The sequence below is a fragment of the Lissotriton vulgaris genome, chromosome 5 (genome assembly GCF_964263255.1).
Source record: "Lissotriton vulgaris chromosome 5, aLisVul1.2, whole genome shotgun sequence".
NCBI classification, from domain to species: Eukaryota; Metazoa; Chordata; class Amphibia; order Caudata; family Salamandridae; genus Lissotriton; species Lissotriton vulgaris.
In genome coordinates this window covers 1,791,096,665-1,791,111,053 of record NC_141693.1, presented here as the reverse complement: position 1 = coordinate 1,791,111,053, position 14,389 = coordinate 1,791,096,665, and positions in this window count along the sequence as shown.

The window sequence follows — 14,389 nt, the reverse complement described above, 5'->3', positions numbered from 1 at the left end:
TCATCCATACGGCAGTTGGAAAAAGATCTTCGCTAAAGAGCCCCTCTATGAGGTGTTGCCCGTTGGGTATTGCACAGCCGACCCAACGAGGAGCAGGCCCAAATGATGAAGCATGACACCTGAAAAGGTGTGTGAGGGCATTAAATCCAACAAAATGGATTCCCAGGGTGACCTTCTGACTACCCTACCATAATTCACCTGCATCACTGACTGTACCAATCCCTTTCTTTCGTTAGGAACAGCACAATAACTTTTTGTATAGACCTAGTAGGCATTGCCAAATTTAAACCCAAATCAGCATTGTTGGCATTAAGTGATTCAGTCATGGTCCTAAAATTCTCAGGACATTTAGGGACACGTCTAATATTCCACAACTTACCATCCTGAGTAATGAGGGAATTTTTAAAAAACCTTAGTGATCTTAATGGGTTTAGAGAATGTACTCATACAATTAACAACAAAAACTGGTTTCTTAATTGTCACCCAGTCCTCTACCTTAAAGTTATGCTCCTTGGTATTCCACTTCTTGTCATATCATTTTCTGTACTTGTTTTGTTTTTCCTTTACTTTTAAGCTGGTATAATTCATATTGTTATCATTCCTTATGTTATTTTTACATTTCTCTTTACGCCACCAGGGAAAAATATTAGAAGCTGGATCCCTACCCATCAAAAGGCGGAAGGGACTAACCTCTGTAATGGAATGTGGAGTAATTCTATACATCCATAATCTTTCCCTTAATAAAAATTTTTAATCCTCTCTCTGTTTAACAACATCAGCAATAAAACCCTTCAATACACGATTGAAGCGTTCCACTTGATCGTTTTCATGTGGTGCGCACAGTGACGTGGTGACATGTTTTATATTATGACATTTAAGATATTCCTCCATATCTGTAGAAATCAGTTGAACCCCATTATCAGGTTGAGGGACAACCTTCCCTAGCAAGCATTTCCTTAAATAAATCCAACACTCTATTAGTTGTTAAGCATATCGTGAATCCAATGGAAGATTCATAAATGGACCAGATATATCAAATGCCACTTTCTTCGAAGGTTCTTCTGGCCAGTCCGTACTCTTAAGAGGAGGCACATTGACTTTGAGCATTTTTTCACTTGAAATGCAAACATTACATTCTCTAACTATGCGATCTGCCATGCGATCCATTCCTGGCCACCAAAAATAAGATCTTATTAAACCTTTCATAGCAGACAACCCTGGAAGGGAATTATGAGCTAACCTCAGAAATACTTCCCGCACACCAAAGGGTGGCACACATTTCCCATTTTTATAAACAAAATCCCCTTCCAGTTCTAAATCCTCTGCAACATTAAACATGGGCATATGTTTTTCGCTGATATACTTTTTTGTAGGCAAGCCTTCCACAATATACTTTTTGAACAATTGCCATAACGAATCATTCTCTTCACTAGAGTTCCATGTCTCCTCTGAAATATCAGAAAGCGCCCCAACTACAACATCCTGGATGGTAGTAACAATTTCTAAGTCATCATCTTTTTTTGATGACTGTATCTCACAGGGATGACGTGACATAAAATCAGGGTAAAATTATTTTTTCCTGGTACAAATTCTGGGGCATATTACCAACAAATAGCGATAATTATCGCTATGTTGGCTTAGCGGCGATATTTTTATCGCCGAGCTGCGGCGATTTTTATCGCTTAGGAACCTTGCTATTATCAAGGTATATCTCCTAAGCGATAAAAATCGTCCGAAATGCATCAATATCGCTGAAAAGTCAGCGATATTTATGCATTACCGAGCTAATGCTCTTAACCATGTTATCCACTTACCGTTGGATAACATGGCTAAGAACTGCTCAGGGGCAGGTGTTAGCTTTTGGAGATATTCGCGCTTAGCGCGAATATCTCTAAAAGTTGGTAATAGGAGATAGCGATGTTAGAACATCTTGGCACGCCCACTTTGCATGTCATTAGTGATAAATATCACTGACATGCAAAGCGGGGCCCAAGATGGTCGCTATCTCCTACTAGCTGTCGCTAACTGGTGTTAGCGACAGCTAGGTAATAGGGAGATAATTTTATCTCCGCTTTCTTGGCTTTTAAAGCCAAAAAAGCGGAGATAAACCCCCTTGATAATATGCCCCAAAGTTTTGAAACAATACTCTTGTAATCTTGAAGTTAACCTGGCAATTATTGCCGTGGAATTCCAACCTCCCACTGGCGAAAGTATATTAACCAAGGGTTTATGATCTGTCCTCAAAGTAAAATTGCTTCCCCAAATATAGTTCCTATAATGCTCATTTGCCCAGACACAGGCAAGTAACTCTTTCTCTATAACAACATAACACCTTTCAGTTTCATTTAAGGTTCTCGAAGCAAAACAGACATTCCATTCTTCATTTCCACACTTTTGTGACAACGCCCCACCTATACCATATAAACTGTCATCAACCATTATAACACAGTGTTTGTTCATGCAAAAAGGTCTGAAGGTAGGAGCATTTACAAGATCTTGCTTGATGATGGGAAATGCATCCTGTTGCTCTTCAGCCCATTCAAAAACAGCATTTTGTCTTAACAACTTCCTCAAAGGCTATATTTTAGAGGCAAAGTTAGTCACAAACTTGGAGTAATACTCACACATACCCGCGAAGGATAGTAATTGCTCCTTGTTCTTAGGAACAGGAGCATTTACTATTCCGTCCACATTATATTTCTTGGGTATTACACAATCATCTGTAAGGGTATGACCTAAATATTCTGCACCTTTCTTAAACATCTTGCATTTGTGTGCTTTAAGTGTCAAACCACTTTGTTTTAACCTATAACAAACTTCAGACAGATTTTTGAGATGTTCTTGTTCATTTGCAGAAAAAATTTAAATATCGTCCTGAAAACATTTGAAGAAATTATCGATGTGCCTGAAAATATTGAATATGATTCTTTGAAATGCTGATGCCGCAGAGGCCAAACCAAACGGCATTCTGGTATGTTGATATAAACCCTGTGGAGTGATAAACGCTGTTAAAATTTTCGAATCTTCATTAAGTGGAACCTGATGGTACGCTGACTTCAAATCAAAAGTGAAAAAAACTTTGGCACCCTCTAATAATGAAACTACCTCATTTATGTTGGGTAAAGGGTGACAGTCCACAATAAAGCCTGAATTTAATGCTCTTAAGTCCACGCATAATCTCAATTTTTTGTCTGGTTTGCGGACTAAAACGATGGATGAAACCAACTCAGAGGAGTTAATTGGTTCAATAATGCCTCCTGGTTCCTTAGCTGGAATGTTAACGGGCTGGGTGATAGGCTCAAAAGAACCATTGTCTTACAGTTTGTAAAGCGCCACCTCCCCGATGTAGTACTACTGCAAGAAAATCACTTGATGGGTAACACGTGCCAGGCCCTCAGTAGATGGGGGATATACCCTGGCGGTTCACTCCGGCATCACCTCTGGTTCCAGAGGCATGGGAATCCTGCTACGCCGTACCCTGCCCCTCCTTATAGACCACACAGAGACGGACCCACAGGGCCAGTTTGCAGCGCTGTCGGGGAGGTGGGAGGGTCACAGGTTAAATCTGCTTTCCACCTATATCCCACCTGGTCTCCAAACTCCATCCTACCTAGATCTGGGCAAACTCCTACTCTCCCTCCCTGACGGTCAGCTGATCGTCGGAGGGGACTTCAATGCAGTGGTCTCGGGGACCTTAGATAGACACCAACCCAGAGACACAACCCAAGGGCAAAAATGGCTGGCTGACTTCCTAGAGGCCTTTGGGTTGACGGACATATGGCAACTGACACACCCCACCGACAAACAATACACGTTCTTCTTCGGCCCACATCACTCCTTCTCCCGCCTGGACTATATCCTCGCTCCATTGCATCACGATACAGTCATACAAAACGTCACACACCTAGCTAGGGGTATCTCCGACCACTCACCAGTTTGGGCACATATCACGGTCAGGACTAGACGAGAGGGCTGCATAACACCCATAAATGCCTGGCACCTCCGAAATGAGGAGCTCAGGAAAACGCTGATCCTCTCTATAAACCGATACTTCGAACACAATGTTGGGTCGGTGAGCTCCTCTGTAACAGTGTGGGAGGCCTTTAAAACTGTGCTTAGAGGAGAGGCCTTGTCGGCTATCGCCGGCCACCGTAAAGACAGGGAGGCGCAGATCACTTCTGTCGAAACAGACCTAAGGGCGCTGGAAGAGGCTCTGCGCTCTGACCGGGAACCCGAAACGCAACACCGGCTGCACCGTAAAACTGTGGAGTAAAGGGAGCTGGCGACGGAATGGGCTAAAACCGTTGCTAGAGATAGAACAGGCAGGATATATGATCAAGGTGATAAAGCTGGCAAGCTCACATCGGATGGCTTGTTAAAAAACAACAGGTGAATAAAGTTGCACCCGAAATACATACAGCTTCGGGGGCTGTGGTAACGGAACCCCGTGAGATTGCCGCGGAATTTGCGTGACACTTCCAGCAGATTTATAGTAGGGGGTCAAAACGCCCGGAAGAAGACTCTGTAGCCTTATTGGCAGACATCTGAATGCCATGCCTTTCAGAAGTTGATCGGGACGCCCTGGAGGTTCCACTCTGCACAGCCGAGCTGGAGCGTGCAATCAAAGATCTCCGCCCAGGTAAAGCTCTTGGACCTAACGGTCACCCAATTGAGCTTTACAAGCTAAAGCCAGACATCCTCAGTCCATACCTCAAGCACATGTTTGACGAAAGCAAAGCGGAGGGGTCCCTGCTGCGAGACCAACGCCTAGCCACTATTGTGGCCATACCGAAAGAAGGGAAACCAAGAGAGTCCTGCGCATCGTACAGACCTATTTTGCTGCTGAACGCAGAGCCGAAAATATTGGCCAAAACTCTCGCCAGTAGGCTACAACCGGTCTTGCCCACTTTGGTCCACCCGGACCAATCGGGGTTCATGCCCCAACGAAATACGACGCTCAACCTTCGTCGCCTTAATGGTGTGCTGGGGAGATGCCAAACTTTACAAGAAGATGCGGTGGTGGTTTCACTTGATGCCACCATGGCATTCGACACCCTAGAGTGGCCATACATGATGGCGGTGCTCCGTAAACTGGGCTTCGGCCCGAACTTCATAGCATGGGTCCGTCTCCTATACACGGAGCCACTAGCCCAAGTTGTCGTCAATAACAAGGTCTCTGAGGTCTTTGTTCTGGAGAAGGGGATCCGACAGGGCTGCCCGCTTTCCCCCCTCCTGTTTGCACTCTCCCTTGAACCACTTGCTGCATGGATCAGGCAAGACATATTTCTTAAGGGATACGGTGGGCGGATAGTTGTGAGGACAGGATCTACCTATATGCTGATGACATCCTCCTCTACCTATCAAGACCCCGGAGGTCCATCACGGCGGCCCTTGATATCTTTACGAATTTCGGGAAGCAAATCTCTCCTTTATGTCCTCCACGGCAGCCCCCCCCCCCCCCCCCCCCCGGGATTCCCAACAACTGCCCAATTACTGTGGCGGAGGATGGTTTCAAATACCTGGGGGTCTTTGTCTCCACAGATAAGCCAAGATGTACGAACGAAATCTACTTCCACCCCTTCAACGGCTCAAGCGTGACTCCACTACCTGGCAAAAACTTCCAATGTCCCTGCTGGGCCCTCTTTAAAATGATGGCCCTACCAAGTTTCCTCTACGCCCTTCAGAACTATCCTGACCGGGTACCGAACTCTTATTTTTTAGCCGTAGAGGCCGCACAGCGGGATCTCCTCTGGTCCGGCTTGCCTAGAATAGCTCTACAAAAACTTACACTGGGGTGGTACGACGGAGGGATAGCGCTCCCAGATATTCACAAGTACTATTGGGCAGCGCACCTCTCTGCTATTAACCAAGGAACTTACAGCGATGGCAATGACCCAGGCTATGGGATGGACAGATGGCTACTCCTCGGGAGGAATTATGAAGCAGCACTCTATTCCAGGCCCGGTAAATACTTGCTCACAGGGCCGACAAAACACTCGGTACAAATATGGCACAAGGCCCAGCGGAAAATGGGTTGGTCCAACACTCTCACCATGGCCACTCCCTTATGGGCATCCGAAAAGTTGGGCAAACTGGGGCGAACAAAGGGATTCCAGAACTGGGACCTTATCGGTATCTCCCAAATTAAACATCTATGGGGTCCCGACGGGGTCAGGTCCTTCGCCTACCTACAGGACACGTACGAGCTCGCACAAACAGAGTTCTTCAGGTATATGCAAGTAAGGCACTCCCTCCAGACTAACATCCCGCCAGGGACCACACCCCCACAAGCTTCCCCACTTGAGTAGAGACTGCTGGATGGGCACATGCCAGAACATGCCATCTCTATCACGTATAAAAAGCTGATAAACAACCCCCCGGACCTACTTCTGTCCCTTAAAGGGAGGTGGGAAGCAGATGGGCTGGAGATAGACGAGGAGGAATGGATGAGCGCGCTGGCCTCCCCTAAGGAGGTGGCAATTTCGTCTAAACTAAGGCTCATCCAACTTAAAATACTACACAGGGTCTATATCTCCTGCACTAGGCTACAGTTGATGGGAAGAAGAGAGGATGGGCTCTATATGTTATGTTATGTTATGTTATAAATCCTTTTATTGCGCGCTCTATTACTCAGGAGTATCCTGGCGCGATGAGTACATGATAAAAAGGCGGGGCCACTAACACACCGAAGAGAGAGATTACAGAGTAATATTAAACAGGTATGTTTTGAGTCCCTTCTTGAACTGCGAAAGTGAGGAGGCAGTGCGAAGGGCCAAAGGAAGAACATTCCATACTCTAGCAGCCTTAACAGAGATGGATTTGACTCCAGTTCTGGCAAGCTTAAATTTAGGCTGGACCATCTGACAAAGGTTAGCCGAGCGGAGAGCCCGTTTAGGAGCATAAAGAACAAATCTATTCCGCAAGTATACTGGGCCTTGCTGATTGATAGCCCGATATGCCAGGACCAGAATTTTAAACAAAATACGATTGGCAATAGGCAACCAATGAAGGCTGCGCAGATGTTCACGAACACTAGTTCTCCTGGGTAGTTGAAACATCAACCTGACTGCCGAGTTTTGAATAACCTGAAGTCGACGGACCAGCTGTGGTGGGCTGTGGTGAAACTGGCTCTTTCTTTCACATAATATGGGAATGTCCAAGGGTGCAAAGGTACTGGAGACATGTGGTACAATGCATGCAAAAAGTCTGGGAGGTAGAACTGCGACCGGAGGCAAAGAGGTGCCTCCTGAACATCTGGGAGCCGACAGACCTGCCAGCGAAAGGTAGACTCTGGGTTATGCTGGGGCAAGCGGTGGCCAAAAGGAACATCGCAAGACTATGGGGTGCTCCCACGCCGCCGAAGCTAAATGAGTGGGAAAAAGACATGGACTGGTGCATGCTGCAAGAAAAGACTGTATATATGGCGTGAGGGTGCCCTCAAAAAGGGGAAGGGGTGTGGTCGCGCTGGAACGACTTCAGGGGTAATATCTGTGAGCCTCCTCAGCCTCGACGTTCCAGCAAGGAGGCCGTAGTCTGAAACTGTCATTCTTCAAAAGCCTGATTTTTCTGATGCTGTGTAACCCATTACTGCTCTGTCTTTTCTGGTGCACGTTACCGACTCAAATCTACAAATGTAACTGCTGTCCTTGTTTCATGTAAGCTGCAAATAAAAAGAGTTTTAAAAAAAATAAAAAATATTACCTTCTGACAAAAGCTCTGTTAAGATATCCTTTAACTCCTCTCTTACGTTGATGGGTACTGGTGACATTTTTTGTCTAACAGGTGTGACATTACTCTTGAGTTTGATCTGATGAGAGTAGTCTTTCAGTTTTCCCAAAGAATCAGTAAATACTTCCTTGTAAGTGTCTTTTAAAAATCTTTCCATGTCATCACAACCTGTAATTGAAATGCAATTAGTACATTTACAGGCACATGCATCAAGCGATTTAGGAATCGCAAACGGTGCGAATCGCAAAATTCGGCCGTTTGTGATTCCCAAATCACTATTTGGGATGCATTATCCTAAAAGTGAAGAAATCGCTATTTTTGCGATTTTTTAAAGTGCGATTGCTTGTAAGGAATCGCAATTTTGCGATTCCTTAAAAGCAATGCATGAAACTGAAAAAAATTGCGATTTCGCAATTAGAGAGAAAAAATTACCATGAGGTTGGACCTCATGGTAATTTTGCGAAATGTTAGAAATATGCAATTTTGTGCATTTTTTTAACTTTCATGTTGTGCACACACATGCCCTTAGAGCTTGAAGCTTATGGCATGGAATGTGGCAGGAATCACAAGCACAAGAAACAGCAAATCGGCAATGGAAAAGATCCAGGAGGGGATATTCTCTGCTTACAGGAAACCCGGGCAATTGAGAAGGTCCATCTACAAGGCTTTGCAAGCATACACGTACCAGCTAGACAATTCCACTCTTATGGCAGGCCCTCGGGTGGACTTGCTATATTCGTAAAACATGCAATAGAAGTTTCCATCAAAGAGATTGGGAAACCACGGGGACACGCTACAGTGCATTGTGATGAATGGGCTATTTGATGGAAAATCAAAAAAAAAGATTTTTATCATCAATGTATATCTAAGTAACAACTGCTTCCCAAAGCTGGTAATCACTAAATAGATCATTGTCATTTTAGAGGAAGTGCTTTGTGAAAATTCCCGCATGGACCTGATCATCACTGGGGACTTCAACCTCCAAAATTTGAGTCCGGACAAGGCATACAACACACCTGCTGAAAGAACCTTTAACAACTTCCTAAGCTCCTTCGAATTAATCTGAGCTTGGGTCTGGACCAAGCAACAGAACCCTAAGGAGCCAAACCTTTTCACCTGAAACAATCATACAGTAATCACTTATACCTTCATTAGGAAAAGCATGAGGCACAGGATCCTAGGCTTCTGGACAGAGAGCTAGGGCAAGTATCTAATCGGTCCGGGTCAATACGGTGCAGTCTCGCCAGGGTTATGTTTGTACGGTGCAAGTAGTTGAAATGTATCAACTTAAAATGTGCATTGCAGGATACTGTGTGCATGAGTGCACTTATTGCTTTCCACTTCTTGTCGCTTTGGGGTATCGTCACGTCCCTATCCCATGCTGCCTGTGCAACGGGTGGGCCCGTTGAGTCAGCCCTCATGGCTCTGTACAATAGCGAGATAAGCTGACACCCGGTTCCGCAAGTAAGCATTATGTTGAGTATTTGAGTCGTCTGTGGAACATAAGAATATGTGAGCCATGTCACTGTAGCCAGGTCTGTGAGGCCAGCATGCTGAAGATATTGGCGCTAACACAGCCCAACACCCTCACAGTCCTGCTCATATGAGATGAAGGTCTCATTAGGGTACACGTCTGCTGGTACCTGGCAGCCCCTCTGCCTCAATGCCTGAAATTATATAATTTCCATAATTATTTGCACTGGGGCGAGAATCGATACACTGAGCTCCAGGTGGAACAGCACATGCCTTAATATGGGTTCTACAAAGGACTGCAATATAATTGCAGTCTATTTGACCACATAGGACAAGTCGCCTGTGGCACCTGCAACCTCCGTCAGTCCCATTTGTAGCCTATCTGGCTGTACTCGCCCCCTCAATAATCTTTTTTCCCAGCTGTCTCCCTCATGCTGCCACCGGGTCGCGTTTTGTAAGTGAGCTGGATTGCAATATAAATCCAGCCTGGCGGCTTCCAGACCCACTTCTCCATACCACCTCATTAAGGTGTTCAAGGCCACTCTTCTGCGACAACCATCCCAATGCAGGGATAGCAGTACTGAGGTATTTTGTCTAAAGACTCTCATGGGGATACTACAAAATGGGGCATATTCTAAAGAACGTGTGCTAACCATCGCAAAAGTAACTTAACACAACATCCAACACACAGTCTATCACAGGAAAATTACACCATGAAAACAAAGCAACACTGTGGCCCCATGCGATACTCTTCAGATAACGCATCAACTGACCGCGATAAAATCAACGCCATGCCGCAAAAGTGGGAGCGTGAACGCAAAAAATCTTGCGATGAGACCAATCGGGGTACAAAAATCTGCGAAAACCAGCTACAGGCCTGCAATTCACACGTGTCAAGTGGGTAAAATCACCATAAAAGTAGAAAAAAACAGACAAACAAATGCCAAACAAAAGCGAAGCACAATGGATGATGCCCAAGCAAGTACAGAGGAGAACCAGAACCCCACAAGCCCCCTGGAGGGCCAGCCTGGGACCTTGGTGTCAGGGAAGGCCAAAGAGAAGAAGAGTAGGAAGAAGCACTTCAGTCCACAGTAAAACAGAATCCTGATAACGGAGGTAGTAGAAAACCATCAACAACTGTTTGTCACCTCCAGTGTGTCCTTGGCAACCAAAAATGGACTATGGCAGTCCATCGTGGACTAGGTGAATGCAGTGGGTGTGCTGAAGAGGACAATGGAAGAGGTCAAGAGGCACTGGAATGATGTAAAGCACAAAACGAAGCTGAAACTGGCCAATAACCGGAAGGCAGCAATGCAGACTGCAGGTGGGAGTCCTGCACCACAGGAGAAGCTGGACGAGATGGAGGAAATGGTGTTCACAGTCATCAGTGGGGAGACGGTGGCAGCAGTTGGTGGACCAGACACTGCTCAACATGACCGGACACAACAGCACCAGGGTGAGGAACGACTAGGGACTAGGGGGGACAAGGGAGATGGGTGGGATGGCACACATGCACAATTAAGTATTGCACATCTGCAGACAAACCATGCCCCAGCCCCCAAATTCCACCAAGAGACCAATGTACCCAAGTATGCAACATCTCAGCACTGCATAAGCACAGAAGTCAAAGGCACATCGGATGAAATAGAGAAGGGGCAGCAAAATCAGAGCTGCAGGGGCAACTCTCCCAAAATGCAGCACACACACATAACAGGTAGAACACTTCAACACTGACAACAATGTGGAACAAACCGCAACACGTCCACAACAGAACACAGGACACAACTGGTGCCGACTGGGTGTAGACACTGGCCAATCACAAGTGGCATTGCAGGGAAATGTGAGTTGATAAAGTGCAAACACACACCCACGTCTGTTGTCGAAATGTCAGCTGTCCCCCATCAAATAGGCAGCTCCTCCCAAACAGCCACGATGTACACCAGCGAGTGGAGGCTGGGTTTCTCAATGACCTCAAAACCATTGGCCGGCTACCACTACATCCACATCTCCACCCCCTGAAGTGTCCATTTCCGACCCCTGAGGTGTCAATGCCACAAAGTACTGGAGTAAGGCCAGCACCACCCACACGTGAGGCACAAGGAACAGCAGAGGACGAAAATGCAGATGACACCTACTTTGTGGTAAGAAGGACGCAGTAGCATTAATCTCCGCCATATTGCTGGTTTCAGCTTGGTACTGCACTCTGCACCATCACCTTCCACTGTCCCCCTATGCACCTGCAACACTCACCTTGGACGTTGACAGGACTGCCATATACTGTGTGATCGCAATGACACAGCAATCAGACTGCGGACTGAACACGTCCTCTTCCTTTGGACTTGTCATTCCCTAAGGACTCTGGCTGGTTCTCCACGGGCCAACAATGTAAAGTGGGGTTAGCATGGCCCTGTACTGCTCCCGATGCAACACTCCACTGAATGTGCAATGTGCATTCAACATTCTGAATCACACAGATGTGTCATGTCTATGGTCTTTCACATGTGGTAGCATGGCTGAATGTAGGGTCGGTGAATTCCTCTTACGTCCATGTGGCTCATGTGGCGAATGTTGTCCGAGTGGTGCTGACGCCACAACAGTGACACATGCATTTGTTACTTCCTTGTCCAGCTCCGTACTGAACTACGCTGAGCCCCGGGGTCATTGTTCACACCCTTACGCTGGACTGGCATACACTAGGCCAGCCCACTATGTTTACGCTCACAGGGGGGGATGAGAACGCTACATGTACTAGGACTTCCCTGTACTGATCTGGTCACAGGTCTAGTTATCAGCATACCACAGCCACTACCTCACGGCTGGTGAACACCCACACCGCACCCATCCAGCACATGTGTCACAGGACATGTGACCCGGGCAATAAAAAGGGCACGACGCACGTGCTCAATGCCATTTCTGACCTCTCTTGGGGTGTATCCGTGTGGTGTGCATGGGGGCCCAGGGGCCTGCGACATCACATTACGCCGGCCTGGAGGTGACATGATGGCTCCGTACCACGTTACCCAATCATACAGGGTCCATGACTTTTGAGGCACAGACTTGGTGGCGCCGGAAGCGCTGTGGCCTGCACAGGCACACTGCCACGGGACAGTGACTTTCAGGGCACTGAGGTAGGGGCACCGTAAGTGCTGTGCGGGTGTGCAGCCTGCGATGATGCCCCATCCCTGCGGTCCAGACAGCTCAGGTTTTGTATGTCCTGCTGGACACCTTCAGACAGGGGGGCCTACCACCATGTGGCATGGCCTCGCTGGTCACAGAGTTAGTGCCACCTCAAGGGCTGAGTGGTTGTGCAGCCTGTGATGATGCCCTGTGCACTGGCATGTCCTCTACCATGGCGAAATGAAGACCCAGCACCAAATGTGAGACCTGGTGTCCTGCGGAGTGGGGCTGCATTATGTTGAGGGTGCCCTGTCCACGGGCCACGGGCTTAGGGCTTGCACCGGCACGTGGTGGGTCCTCTTTCTGCACGCCGTTGGCGGAAGGTGAGAAGTGAGGCCTGGGTGCGTGGGGGTAGGCATGCACCGTTGGGCGGTGGGAGGGGCTGGGGTGCAGCTGACTGGGTGCGCAGGGGCAGGCATGCACCGCTGGGCGGTGGGAGGGGCTGGGGTGCAGCTGCCTGAGTGCCCAAGGGCGGGCATTCACCGCTGGGAAGGGCTGGGGTGCAGCTGAAATGGTGCGCAGGGGGGACAGGTGATGGGTAAACAGTCAAAATATCGAGTTTTTAATTTCGACCTACACTAATATCGAGTTGCTAATATCGATGGGACAGAATATCGATGTCCAGAATATCGATGGCCAGAATATCGACCCTAAGGTAAGTAATATCGAAATTACTAATATCGATAGCATATATATCGATGTAAGTAATTTCGATTTACTAATATGTGTTAGAAATATAAGTTAAGTATTTAAATTAATTGTTATAATATGTGTTTAATATGTTTTTATAATTTAAAAATATATAAGAGTAAATAATATGTTTTACTACCACAGCGGGTTGTGGGTTTATAGGGGAATAGGGTGGGAAGTAATTTATTTGTAATTAAATAATTAATTTTTCAATGATTAATTTATTTTGCAATTAAATATTAATTGGCAATTATTTATTTAAATTGATTAATTGATTAATTTATTGATAATGTATGTATATTTTTAACTAAATTATGTTTTACTACCACAGCGGGTTGTGGGTTTATAGGGGAATAGGGTGGGAAGTAATTTATTTGTAATTAAATAATTATTTTTCAATTATTAATTTATTTTGCAATTAAATATTAATTGGCAATGATTTATTTTAATTGATTACTTGATTAATTAATTGATAATTTATGTATATTTTTAACTAAATTATATGTTTTACTACTGGAGCGGGTTGTGGGTTTATAGGGGAATAGGGTGGGAAGTAATTTATTTGTAATATTAATTAATTTTGGGTAAAGGGGTATTTTTAGGGTTCAGGGTCAGTTTTCAGTTTTTGGGTAAAGGGGTATTTTTAGGGTTCAGGGTCAGTTTTCAGTTTTTGGGTAAAGGGGTATTTTTAGGGTTCAGGGTCAGTTTTCAGTTTTTGGGTAAAGGGGAATTTTTAGGGTTCAGGGTCAGTTTTCAGTTTTTGGGTAAAGGGGTATTTTTAGGGTTCAGGGTCAGTTTTCAGTTTTTGGGTTAAGGGGTATTTTTAGGGTTCAGGGTCAGTTTTCAGTTTTTGGGTAAAGGGGAATTTTTAGGGTTCAGGGTCAGTTTTCAGTTTTTGGGTAAAGGGGTATTTTTAGGGTTCAGGGTCAGTTTTCAGTTTTTGGGTAAAGGGGTATTTTTAGGGTTCAGGGTCAGTTTTCAGTTTTTGGGTAAAAGGGTATTTTTTGGGTTCAGGGTCAGTTTTCAGTTCTTTGGTAAAGGGGTATTTTTAGGGTTCAGGGTCAGTTTTCAGTTCTTTGGTAAAGGGGTATTTTTAGGGTTCAGGGTCAGTTTTCAGTTTATGGGTAAAGGGGTATTTTTAGGGTTCAGGGTCAGTTTTCAGTTTTTGGGTAAAGGGGTATTTTTAGGGTTCAGGGTCAGTTTTCAGTTTTTGGGTAAAGGGGTATTTTTAGGGTTCAGGGTCAGTTTTCAGTTTTTGGGTAAAGGGGTATTTTTAGGGTTCAGGGTCAGTTTTCAGTTTTTGGGTAAAGGGGTATTTTTA